The following is an 11,929-nucleotide window of genomic DNA, read 5'->3' as shown; positions in this document are numbered from 1 at the left end:
ACTTCACCAAAAACCAGTTTTAGACCCAAACTCAGAAAGGGTATGTAAACTCACGTTTGAATGTCAATCTTTCTAGCTAGCCATGAAGCCTTGATGAATGTCACTCATCTTGGTTCCTTGTCATTAAAAAGCTTCTTTCCGCAGCTCTGCTTGTTATTCAATTATTTCTTCAAAGTGCTGATTATTGCATGCCGACTGGAAATATTTCCAGGGGAGTATTTCCTCCAAACAGCAGTGTAAAAAGCTTAAAACAACCTTTTAAGAAAGTATCAAGAAAGGAAAAAAACCTCCTTCGGAGACAGTAAGTCTAGGCATACTGCCAAGAATGTAATAAGGGTGGAAAAAAACAAAAGGAGATTTCTTCTAACTACCAGTTCTCCAACTGCTTAGAAAGTTAACAAGGGGTTCTATAGAACCGGTCAGAATGGGTAGAATCCCACCCCTGGTTTAACCTTGTTAAAGAGTCACTTGGTAGAGAGATGGGCAGTATATAAATTTTAAAAATATATAAACAGAAATAAATACATCTGAGTAGTTATCCTTAGATTTCCAATTTCTCCTCCTTCTCTCTTGAATAGTTTTGTTCAAGAGATGTTTAGCCAAGTCAGTTTTCATCACTAGTCAGGAAAAAATGCAACTGCTGAACTTTAAGGAAGACCTCCTGAAGGAATTTCTCCTCTTGATGTGAGAAAAAGAAACATGAAAGCAAAACCAGCAACAGAAGTCAGAACAGAACAATTCATTGTCAACTGAATCTCGAAAGATGAAAGTCCAAGTCAACCTTGAGCCGGCTAGGATTGAACTATGGGCAGAGTTAACGTGCAATACTGGATTCCAACCACTGTGCCACCAGGGCTCTTAAAAGAAATTCTTAAATACCCTGAGAATAAGGCATAAATAAGGCATAAAACAAAAACATTTTACTTAATATTTTTGACAATCAGATGCCCTAGGACAGTGGTGGCTAATTGCATGTGCCCTTGTGCATGCACGCTCGCATGCCAGCACCCAGAAGGCAATGCGTGGGGGGGGCCTCATGCCCCCTGTGCATGCACACCCCATGCATCTCTGCACATGCATGTGAGACCCCTCCGCCTGCCCCACGCATGCACACCAGATACCCCACAATCAGCTGGTGGGCGGGCGGGTGGCTCATGCACAGTGGGGCTCTTCTGGGCAATTTTTCACATGCCAGCAGAAGTGGTTCTGTGTGCCACTTCCGGCATGCATGTCACGGCCCTAGGAGTACATGGCTGGCTCAAGCATCAATACTCATTATTTTGGAAATTGCTATAATTTATCCTTCCATTTAATACCACCAGAATAGCATAGGAAGGAAACATGGAAAGAAAGGAGGCATATTTGCACTATGCTTATTTTAAAATAATGTTTACTAAGAACACATTATTAGTACATGAAAAGCCTCTCTCAATTCCCCTTCCTTCAATGACTGTCAGAAGACATGGGAAGATCCAACCTGCACCAGTAATTTACAGGGATATTACTGGAAAAATTCTTGACCAAGATTCAACCTTCTGTATATCAGTCAAGAAACAGTGCTGAAATTTCTCAGATTTCCTTGGTCTATTTAAAAATAAATAAAATGAGAGTGAAACCATGACTTTTCCTATTGGTTGGCTTTCTTTTCTGTTCACATTCCTGCAACTTGTTCTTAGTTTGAAGTGATTTCACTTGTTCTGGGCAATTGGCTTTGTGTATTTTGGCATTATCCTATTTGCTTCAGTAGCCCTTTGGTCTTTACCAATGGAACTAACACATATAGTGAAGTTGGTTGCTTGCCTGTGAATGGCCTAATTTACGAAATTGGCAAAAGGATTATATTTTGTTTAAAAAGTTAAAATCATACACAAAACTAGGCAAAGTGTTTAAATGTGGGGAGGAAATACACCCTGCAACATTAAGTGAACTTGGCATCAGCTTAGATTGATTTGCTATCCCTTGGCCTATAGTTCAGAGAACTAGGAGGTGACTTCACCCCTCAATGTCCTTGTTTTCTGCAAGTGGCATTTATTAATGGTAAGGTTAACAAACATCTGGTGAAAGGAGGACTTGTCTTCCTATTTGTCCTCATGTCTTCTATCCAGCAGGCATAGCCTTAAATCAAGTATTGTGAAGCTTTTTGAGTATTTTTTTTTAAATATTAGACTGCTATCACTATCAATCGTTCAAATTTAAGTGTCTTTTGCTTTCTTTCTCTTGTGTCTCCACAGTTTCAGCAGCCTAGATTTATATGATTTGTTTCCTGGTTCAATAAATTGGCTTCAATCCAGCCCCTTTAAATCTGTGATGACTTGAGTCTGTAGATAACATGACCCACCCTACATTTCTAGGGTGAAATCTGAAAAGTGCGTGGTCATCAATTCTATATTGCCCTGTTTCCCTGAAAATATGACCTACCCTGAAAGTAAGTCCTATCTTGATTTGTACAAGTCTGCCCAATATAAGCTTTACCCCCAAAATAAGCCCTAATTGAGATCTCACCCACTCCAGAGTGGATGGGTAAAAATTAAGCCTAGGTGGGGATGGGTGGGTGGAGCTGCCCTTCTACTGACCTGTGGACAGTTGTAGCCAGGCCCCACATACCCCAACACCTGCCTTGCCGGCCCATTTCTTCTGCAGCCAGCAAGGCTGGCAAGGCTTTCCTGAAGGCCTCTGTATCCAGAACTCTGTAATCCAGAACTCTGTAATCGGCTGCAGAGGCCTTTAGGAAAGTCTTGCCAGCTGCAGAAGAAGTTCCTGAAGGCCTCTGACAGCAAAAAGGAGAACGGGGGTGACACGCACAAGTGAGGTTAGTCAGTGGATGACATCCCCTGAAAATAAGACCTGGTGCCTTTTTTGGTGGGGGAAAAAATTATAAGACAGGTTCTTATTTTGGGGGAAACATGGTACTGCTAGCATATGTCCTTGAAAATAAAAAAATTGTTGGAAAAATATTGTTAATAAAAATCAATGCTTCTGAACCTGGAAAAAAATAATTTCATATACATGTAAGCCTAAGTATGCCAAATCCCAAAACAACTTAGTTTATGCACTCAAGATTCTACAAAGGTCTTCAAACTTGGAAAGTTTGGACTTCAACTCCCAGAATTCCTGAGCTAACAAGGCTGGAGGAGGAATTCTGGGAATTGAAGTCCACAAGTCTTAAAGCTGTCAAGTTTGAAGACCCCTGTTCTACAACACAAAGAGGTAGTCAATTCTCAAGCAGAGTCACTAGTCTATCTCTTAGCCCCATTCTATGATATGTGCACTCAATATATGACCAGAATTCTGGCAAGGTCAGGGTCCTTCTTACGGATCACAGCCTCAATTCTTTCCCATCTATTTCTGCTCGCTTGGAAGAAATTGGGTCCATATAGCAGCCACTGATACCATCCAAATAAAACTAATATTTATCTCTGAGAATTGCTTGGTTCAAGCTATACGGGCTTTTCTTGAGCATTTCTGCTCCTTGCAGTGAATCCTACATTATGACATTGGGATTTTAGAAACAATAAATCTATATTGCTGGGAAAGAAGGCACAGGCTTTCCTTGAACATTAGCAGAGATGACCCATGGATCATTTTGTAACAAGTTCTTGTGCTAAGCATTTATGTATCTTGAGAAGTGCATCATTTTTGCAGCCATGTTTTCATTTGTAGCCATGTTTCCTGTAAACTGGTACAATATGTCTCAATCAGAACATTTTTACTTGCATTAAAATAATCTAATTTATTCATATTTGGCACTCAAGCAAAACCCTATTTTTCAAGGGTTTTTTCTCATTGTTTTCTGATAAATAACTGCCTATATATAATTTTATCTAATAAACAATTATCATTTCTTCTTTTTTATTTAAAAAGCAAGGGCAAGAATATGAAGTATCAAAGAGGGTGGTTTCATTTGGCATATTGACTCTATCAAGTATTTCATTAACAATCTCACCAATTCACATTTTGTTTAAAAGAAATAATAAGATGGGGACTATGGGAGATTTAGTAGATAGCCCTGGATGATTATTCTCAACGTCTAAGTAAAAAGCAGCATAGAATTTGCAAGTCAGAAAGTTTTTCTGTTCCAGCCATGAAATCCAAGCAGCAGGGCCAAAGTACTGGCATTAAGTTGTTTTTAACTTCTTATGACCTCACAGACATCATTTTCTCAGCATTCTTTGCTGGAGACTGTTTCTTCTCAAAGCTCCTACTTGTGTCATCAGTGATAGTATCTAACCACCTTGACTCTTATAACTCTCATTTTCTGTTGCCTTGTATTTTTCCTAGTATTGAAGTCTCCTCCAAAATATGCAACCAAAATATTTAAGCTGTAGCTTAATTACTTAAATTTCCAGTGAACATTCTCTTTTTATTTAATCTATTATTAAGTTATCTGTTCTTTGTGCGAACCAAGGCATTCTTCAATATTTTCTCGACAATTCAAATGTGTCAGTTTTTCCTTCATTCTGATACTCCGGCATTCACAGCCAGATGATATAGCTGGGAAATCCATGGCATTGCTATGTACCCCTGTGTGGTCAGGGTAATGCCTCTGTATTTTAGTAGAGCCTCAGTGGTGCAGTGGTTAGAGTCAGGGGTGGGATTCTACCAGTTTGCACCTATTCACTACAACCGGTTGTTAACATTTTAAGCAGTTCGAAGAACTGGTTGTTAGAAGAAATTATTGGCCTAATCCTGTAAGGAAGGCAGGAAGGAAACATTCTGGTGTTGCTTACAGAAACTGCCTCTCCGTTAACCCTTATTACATTCTTGGCAGAACTAAACTTCCTGTCTCTGGAACATCTCTGGAGTTTTTTTCCCCTTCTTTGCTGTGTGGAGTGACCATTTAAAGTTACAGTGGCACTGAAAAAAGTGACTTTTGACCATTTTCCACACTTACGACTGTTGTAAGTCGTGAGAGGACAGGCAAGGAGATGCGTGCCTCGATGTGAGTGATATTGAGTTGGCCACGCCCAGCCAATAACATGACCACCAAGCTATGTCCACCCAGTCACATGACCACTAAGCCACACCCACCACCCAAGCCACGCCCACAGAACCAGTTGTTAAAATTTTTGAATCCCACCCCTGGTTCGAATGCAATATTGCAGGCTACTTCTGCTGCAGCCAGCTGCCTTAAATTTGGCAGTTCACACCTCACCAGGCTCAAGGTTGACTCAGCCTTCCATCCTTCCGAGGTGGGTAAAATGAGGACCCAAATTGTTGGGGGCAATATGCTGACTCTGTAAATTGCTGATAGCTCTTCAGTCAAATATTTTTTTTCCTTCTCTATGTTTTAATGTATATTTACTGTGTTAATGTATTCTTTACTACATATTATATTGTGAACCTGTTACAAATTGCTTTGAGGTTCATAGGAAATGTGATAAAAATAACATTGACAACGACGATGATGATAGAGGAGAAAGGAGTTCATGAGTTAGAAGAATCGAGACTACGTGGCTGGAAAGAATTCAGGCAGTGGATTAAAGGTTGTGTCTGCTGTTTAGTCATATACTTAAATAGAGTTATTGCTTCCAGATTTATCAGCTCCATCCTCCCACCGAGAGTTTTATTTGGTTTCATTTTGATTTATCTGACAAAGGATGGAGCTTTACACATTTGGTATATTTATCCTGTTAACTTGAGCGCTGTATATGTATCCTCTGTCTGCAGTGAGAACAGGCATACTTGGGGTTTCCTCAAAATAACTTTTACTTTCTCCCTGATTTAGTGTTTCATATTTTAAGAAACACTCAGAAAGAATTGTTTCTGTGAAGAAAAAAACTCCAATTTGTGATAAACCTTAGCATTATGTTTCAGAAAAGGGCTAGTTAGGATGATCATAGGCAAAAATGCTAGAACTGCTTGCTGTCAGAAATTGTGGGTGCTTCAACACTGGAGGTTTTTAAGAAAAGATTGGACAGCCACATGTCTGAAATGGCATATAGGGTCTCCTGCCTGAGCTGGGGGTTGGGCTAGAAGACCTCCAAGATCCCTTCCAGCTCTATTCTGATTCTGATTATCTTTGATAAGTATGCAAGAGGAAGATTTTTACTGGGTTCCATTTTTTTCAGACCACCCTCTCCACTTGGCCATTTGCACATAAGTTTCCTGCCAGTTTGGTCAACTTCTGTGCAATTTAGCAATTAATTGAATTTAATTTAGCTTAATTCAACCTGTCTCCATGCTACTGGACACAAAGGATAATTTTCCCCGGGAATCCTTCAAAAGAAGTTACAAGAAGAGATTCTGAAGACTGCCCAGATTTTAGAGGTTGGAAAATTGGAGCCAAAGGAGCAGGAAGAAACTGATAAGAAATATGTAATGAATTACTTTCCCTTTTTTGGAAATAGCAATTAACTACATCTTACTGCCAGATGTATGCAATTGATCTTGTTGTTTATTTAATTATCCTCTTTGGGGTCATCCATCTCACAGCTTATGTGAACTGGGGATAGAGCAAGATGGAATGATTAAGTCCAATTTATATGTACCTGCAAGTAAATGCCAAATCAGTAAATGCCAAGAAATGCTCCAAGAGTTGAGATGCTTGGAATTTTGTGGATATTAACTATAAACATTTGCTGGCAACTAACAAATTGTATTCTTTAATAAGTAGCAGCACCTAGCAAATCTTGGTTGATCTTAAAAGCTAAATATGGTTGGTCTTAGTATTTGGATCAAGAATTCAGAGCTGTAGACTGGACTGAACTAAGAAACTGAGGGAAGAAAACATCCTGGAGGTAAGCAACAGCAAATCACTTCTGCATCCTACTAGGAAAAAGATGTAGATATATCCATGTAAAGCACTAGGTCTTAAGTCTGAGTCAAAAGTGGCTTTCATTTACTTAATGAGCAGTATGGGGACTATCATATATTATCATAAGAATGTATTTGACCAATGGAACTCTTCTACATAGCAAGACCCTCCAAATCAATATTTCATGAATGACTCCCAATGCAATAAAGGAAGTCAAGTCATTCAAGAAATGTTATTGATTTGGAGGGTCTTGCTATGTAGGGGAGTCCCATTGATCAAATATTCTTCAAATGCCCTGAAATATTAATCACCAGTAGTTAAGGCACCAGGCTAGAAACTGAGATCTACTCCTAGCTATCTGCATGGCTTTGGGCCACTCATTCTCTCTCAGCCCAACTTATTCACAAGGTGGTTGTTGTGGGTAAAACAAGAGGAGGAAAAAGTATTAGGTATGCTTGCTGCTATTAAGTTTTTGAGAACTTCAACCAAACTTAAAAACACTTTGGGGTTCCTGTTATTTGGCTACTTCAGTCTGGAATGAGGAGTGGGATATAAGAGGACTAGACCAGTAGTGGGATTCAAAAATTTTTACTACCGGTTCCATGGGCATGGCTTGGTGGGTGTGGCTTGGTGGGCATAACAGGGGAAGGATACTGTAAAATCTCCATTCCCTCCCCACTCCTGGGGAAAGGTTACTGCAAAATCCCATTCCCTCCTCACCCCACTAACATGCTTTCCAGCTCTGTTCTCCTGTGAGGGCAACAAAAGAAGACCCAGCCAATCAGATGGGACTTGGGAGGAAGAGAATAGATGGGGGTGGGGCCAATCAGAGATGGCATTTGCCAGTTCTCTGAACTACTCAAAATTTCTGCTATGGGTTCTCTAGAACTGGTCAGAACCTGCTGAATACCATCTCTAGACTAGACCCAGTGGGCTTGCTACAAATGAGATTTTGCAATGAACATGTGTGATTCCATGAATTATGTTTCTCACAAGACCTTTAAATTATGGGCAGTGTTTATCAGAAAATGTATTTTAATCCTGGATCTTTCTTACAGGAACATACTTCCTCCTCCACTTTTAATCTCCTCAATCATAACTGGCTTGCAAACAAAAAGAAAATAGCTTACAAACCAAACACACTTCTTATGTGTTAAAATTCAGTGAACTTTAGTCCCTGGAGAACTTGGATGTTAACAACTCAACCATCAAAGTAATAAATCTTTCTTAATGATAAAACTCCATTGTTATGGACTGACTCTGTATTGACATCATTTTATGACTTGCTATATAACAAAAGAGGAAATTACACATACAACCTCTTTTTGTTTTCCATATTTCTTAAATAGCCTCCATAATGTAGCCAATAGTGGTGGAAATCATTTTAAAGCATCTGAATTGTTCTCTGTGGATAGACTAGAAAGAACTTGGATCAGATCTATTAGACCTTTTAAAACCAAAGTACACATATAGACTGGCTGAAACCAGGCTCAATAGCAGTAACTGTGAGAGGGATCTTGGAGTTTTAGTGGACAACCAGCTAAATATGAGCCAGCAGTGTGCAGCCAAAAAAGCTAATGCAATCCTAAGTTGTATTAACAGAGGGATACAGTCAAGATCAAGGGAAGTACTAATACCACTCTATAAAGCCTTAGTAAGACCACACCTAGAGTACTGCATCCAGTTTTGGTCACCACATTATAAAAAAGATGTTGAGACTCTAGAAAAATTACAGAGAAGAGCAACCAGGATGATTAGGGGACTGGAGGCTAAAACATATGAAGAACGGTTACAGGAACTGGGCTTGGCTAGTGTAGTGAAGAGAAGGACCAGGGGAGACATGATAGCAATCTTCCAATATTTGAGGGGCTGCCACAGAGAGGAAGGGGTCAAGCTATTTTATAAAGCTCCTGTAGGCCAGACAAAGAATAATGGATGGAAACTGAACAAGAAGAGATTTAACAAGGAGAAACTTTCTGACAGGGAGAACAATCAACCAATGGAACAGAAGTTGCCCTCGGAAGTTGTGAGAGCTTCATCACTTGAGACTTTCAAGAAGAGATTGGACTGCCATTTGTCAAAAATGGTGTAGGGTCTCCCGCTTGGGTGGGGGGTTGAACTAGATGACCTACAAGGTCCCTTCCAACTATGATTATCTATCTATCTACCGTGTTTCTCCAACAATAAGGCCTCCACCAATAGGAAGGCCCAGCATGTTTTATCGGCATAAAATCAAATTAAGCCCCTCCCCCCCAAATTAAGGCCTATATTGAACATGCGAAATGGGGGGGATGGTGGGGGGGGCCTTGCCGTTAGGAAGTACTTTTGTTGCATACCCAGATATGGTGCTGCCTGCGTTGACTTTGGCGTTGGTGGGGCACTTCGTATCAGGAGACCTTCCTCCACTGTTGCTTTCCCTTCTCCCTTGCTGCTGCGGCATTTAGAGCAATGCCGTGGCATTTGGCGCAGCCAGCCAGGGCTCCTCCGTGCAACCGGAGCCCGGTGGAGACACTCGACTTCAGGCGCTCCTGTTGCCACCTTCCCTTCGCCTTCAAAGGCAAAGCCAATTCTTTTAAAAACGACACTGGTACGACAAAACCTCCCCTGCCCGAGAGGGCAGCCCAACCCCACATGGGGAGGTGAATCTCCCGGGGCCGCAGCGCAGGATCGGCCCACCCCAGGAGAAGCGCCCAGCCGCCATCCCTGCCTGGCACAGGGCAGAGCACGAAGAGCTTTGCCTGGGGTGCCCAGCGCAGCTGACAGGCGGGCCCTCCTGCCTGGCAGTGGAGCTCTCGCCAAGGCAGCGAGCACCTCCCCGCTGGACCCTCTGCTCATCCCGTCAGGGCCACGCCAGAGCTGTGTGGGCTGGGCAGAGCCGGGAAAGTAAGCCGTGGGTGCACGCCCGCCTGCCAAACGAAAGAGCCGGGCCAACCCAAGCTTGGCTTCCTTCCCAAGTCCCTCCAGCCTGAACCCAAAGAGGCCACCAGGACAGGCCCCCCGAGGCAGTGATAGTGCCCACCCATCCGTGGACAGAGAGGCAAGGCAATGGCCTGCACTGTATCCTCCTCCAAGCTGAGCCCCGCCAAGTCAGCGCCTCTGCCTAATGCCCATTCTGCTGCAGCGTTTGGAGCTGCTGGTGCATTTGGAGATGTGTGGGGACAGGGACGGGCTGGGCGAGGGGTGGAAAGGATGGGCGGCTTCGGGCTGTCTTTGCCGGCCAGGGAAGCAGCGCTGCCATCACCTTGCCTCCCTGTCCACGAATGGGTGGGCACTATCACTGCCTCGGGCAGCCTCTCCTGGTGGCCCCTTCGGGCTCTTTTGCTTGGCAGGTGGGCGTGCACCCGTGGCTCGCTTTCCTGGCTCTGCCCAGCCCGCACAGCTCTGGCGCAGCCCTGGTGGGATGAGTGGAGGGTCCGGCGGGGAGGCGCTCGCTGCCTTCGTGAGAGCTCCACTGACGGGAAGGAGGGCCCGCCTGTCAGCTGCGCTGGGCACCCCAGGCGAAGCTCTTCACGCTCTGCCCGGTGCCAGGCAGGGATGGTGGCTGGGCGCTTCTCCCAAGGGGTGCTGCGGCCCTGGGAGATTTGCCTCCCCATGTGGGGTTGGGCTGCCCTCTCGGGCAGGGGAGTCTTTGTTGTAGTAGGGTGTTGTTTTTGAAAGAATTGGCTTTACCTTCGAAGGCAAAGGGAAGGCGACGACAGGAGCGCTTGAAGCCGAGTGTCTCCACCGGGCTCCGGTTGCAGGGAGGAGCCCTGGCTGGCCGCACATGGCTGCGCCAAACGCCACGGCGTTGCTCTCAATGCCACGGTAGCAAGGAGAAGGGAAAGCAACAGTGGCGGAAGGTCTCCCGATACGAAGTGCCCCACCAATGCCGAGGTCAACATCCAAGCCATCGCTGCCCGCCCACCCGAGGATGCAAGGGGGGGAATTAAGTCACCCCTGAAAAGACGGCCTAGACGTTTTTTTGGGGGTCAAAAAAATAAATAAGGCCCGGCCTTATTTTGTGAGAAACACGGTATCTATCTGTATGATATCATGCCTAGTCCTGGTTTGAAAAACAAAATATCTGCCAAGAGAAACCTTTTTTTTTTTTTACAACTCTGCAGTGTATGGTAGTGTCAGTAAAGGAAGCAGAATGTTTTAGATAGTGAAATAGCTGAAGATGTATTGACACAAAGACCAATTGTCTTATCTCCTGTATTGGAACAGATGTGATGGCACTGTTTCCAGGCACCAATTCTCATAAGGGTAACAGAATCTTAATTTCTCATCTTTGAAGATTCTCAAAGGTTTAATTAGGAATCACTCAGAGGTGGGATTCTCCCAGTTCACACCTATTCACTAGAACCGGTTGTTAACATTCTAAGCAGTTCGGAGAACCGGTTGTTAGAAGAAATTACTGGACTAATCCTGTAAGAAAGGCAGGAAGGAAACATTCTGGTGTTGCTTACAGAAACTGTATCTCCATTAACTCTTATTACATTCTTGGCAGGACTAGACTTCCTGTCTCTGGAACTTCTTTGGAGTTTTTTTTCCCTCCTTTACTGGTACTTTGCTTGTATGGAGTGACCATTTAAAGTTACAATGGCACTGAAAAAAATGACTTATGATCATTTTTCACACTTACAACTGTTGCAGCATCCCCATAGTCATGAGAGTCCAGGCGAGGAGATGTGTGCCTCAATGTGAGTGATATTGAGCTGGCCATGCCCAGCCAATAACATGACCACCAAGCCATGCCCACCAACTAAGCCATGCCCACAGAACCAGTTGTTAAAAAATTTGAATCCCACCCCCGTAATCACTTTATAGGTATCCATGATAAACTATAGACATTCTAAAATATTTGTAAGATGATAAACATTTCTTTCATTCAGGATGAATTGCTAGAGCTTTAATATAATATTTAAAATATATCTTGATTTGGGACTAGGAGAAAGCTATTCCCACAATGCTAGATTCAGCTCCGGTTACCAATGTTTAATTTAGATCTATCTCTTCTGGCCTTGATAGATAGGCAGAATGCATTTTGGAAGAGAGCCTAAACAAAATGTCAGGATTCTGGCAGTTACCCTAATTAAATCATGAGTCTCAAGCCAAACTTCCAAAACTTCAAAAGGATTTATTGAGAGTTAACATAAAATATTTCTATGGTCTTTTTAGAGTTGTCACATAAGT

This window comes from Notechis scutatus, chromosome 2 (assembly GCF_049901735.1).
Source record: "Notechis scutatus isolate UNSWTSFEM ecotype Mainland chromosome 2, rNotScu1.2, whole genome shotgun sequence".
Classification (NCBI taxonomy): domain Eukaryota; kingdom Metazoa; phylum Chordata; class Lepidosauria; order Squamata; family Elapidae; genus Notechis; species Notechis scutatus.
This window is presented reverse-complemented; position numbering follows the sequence as displayed.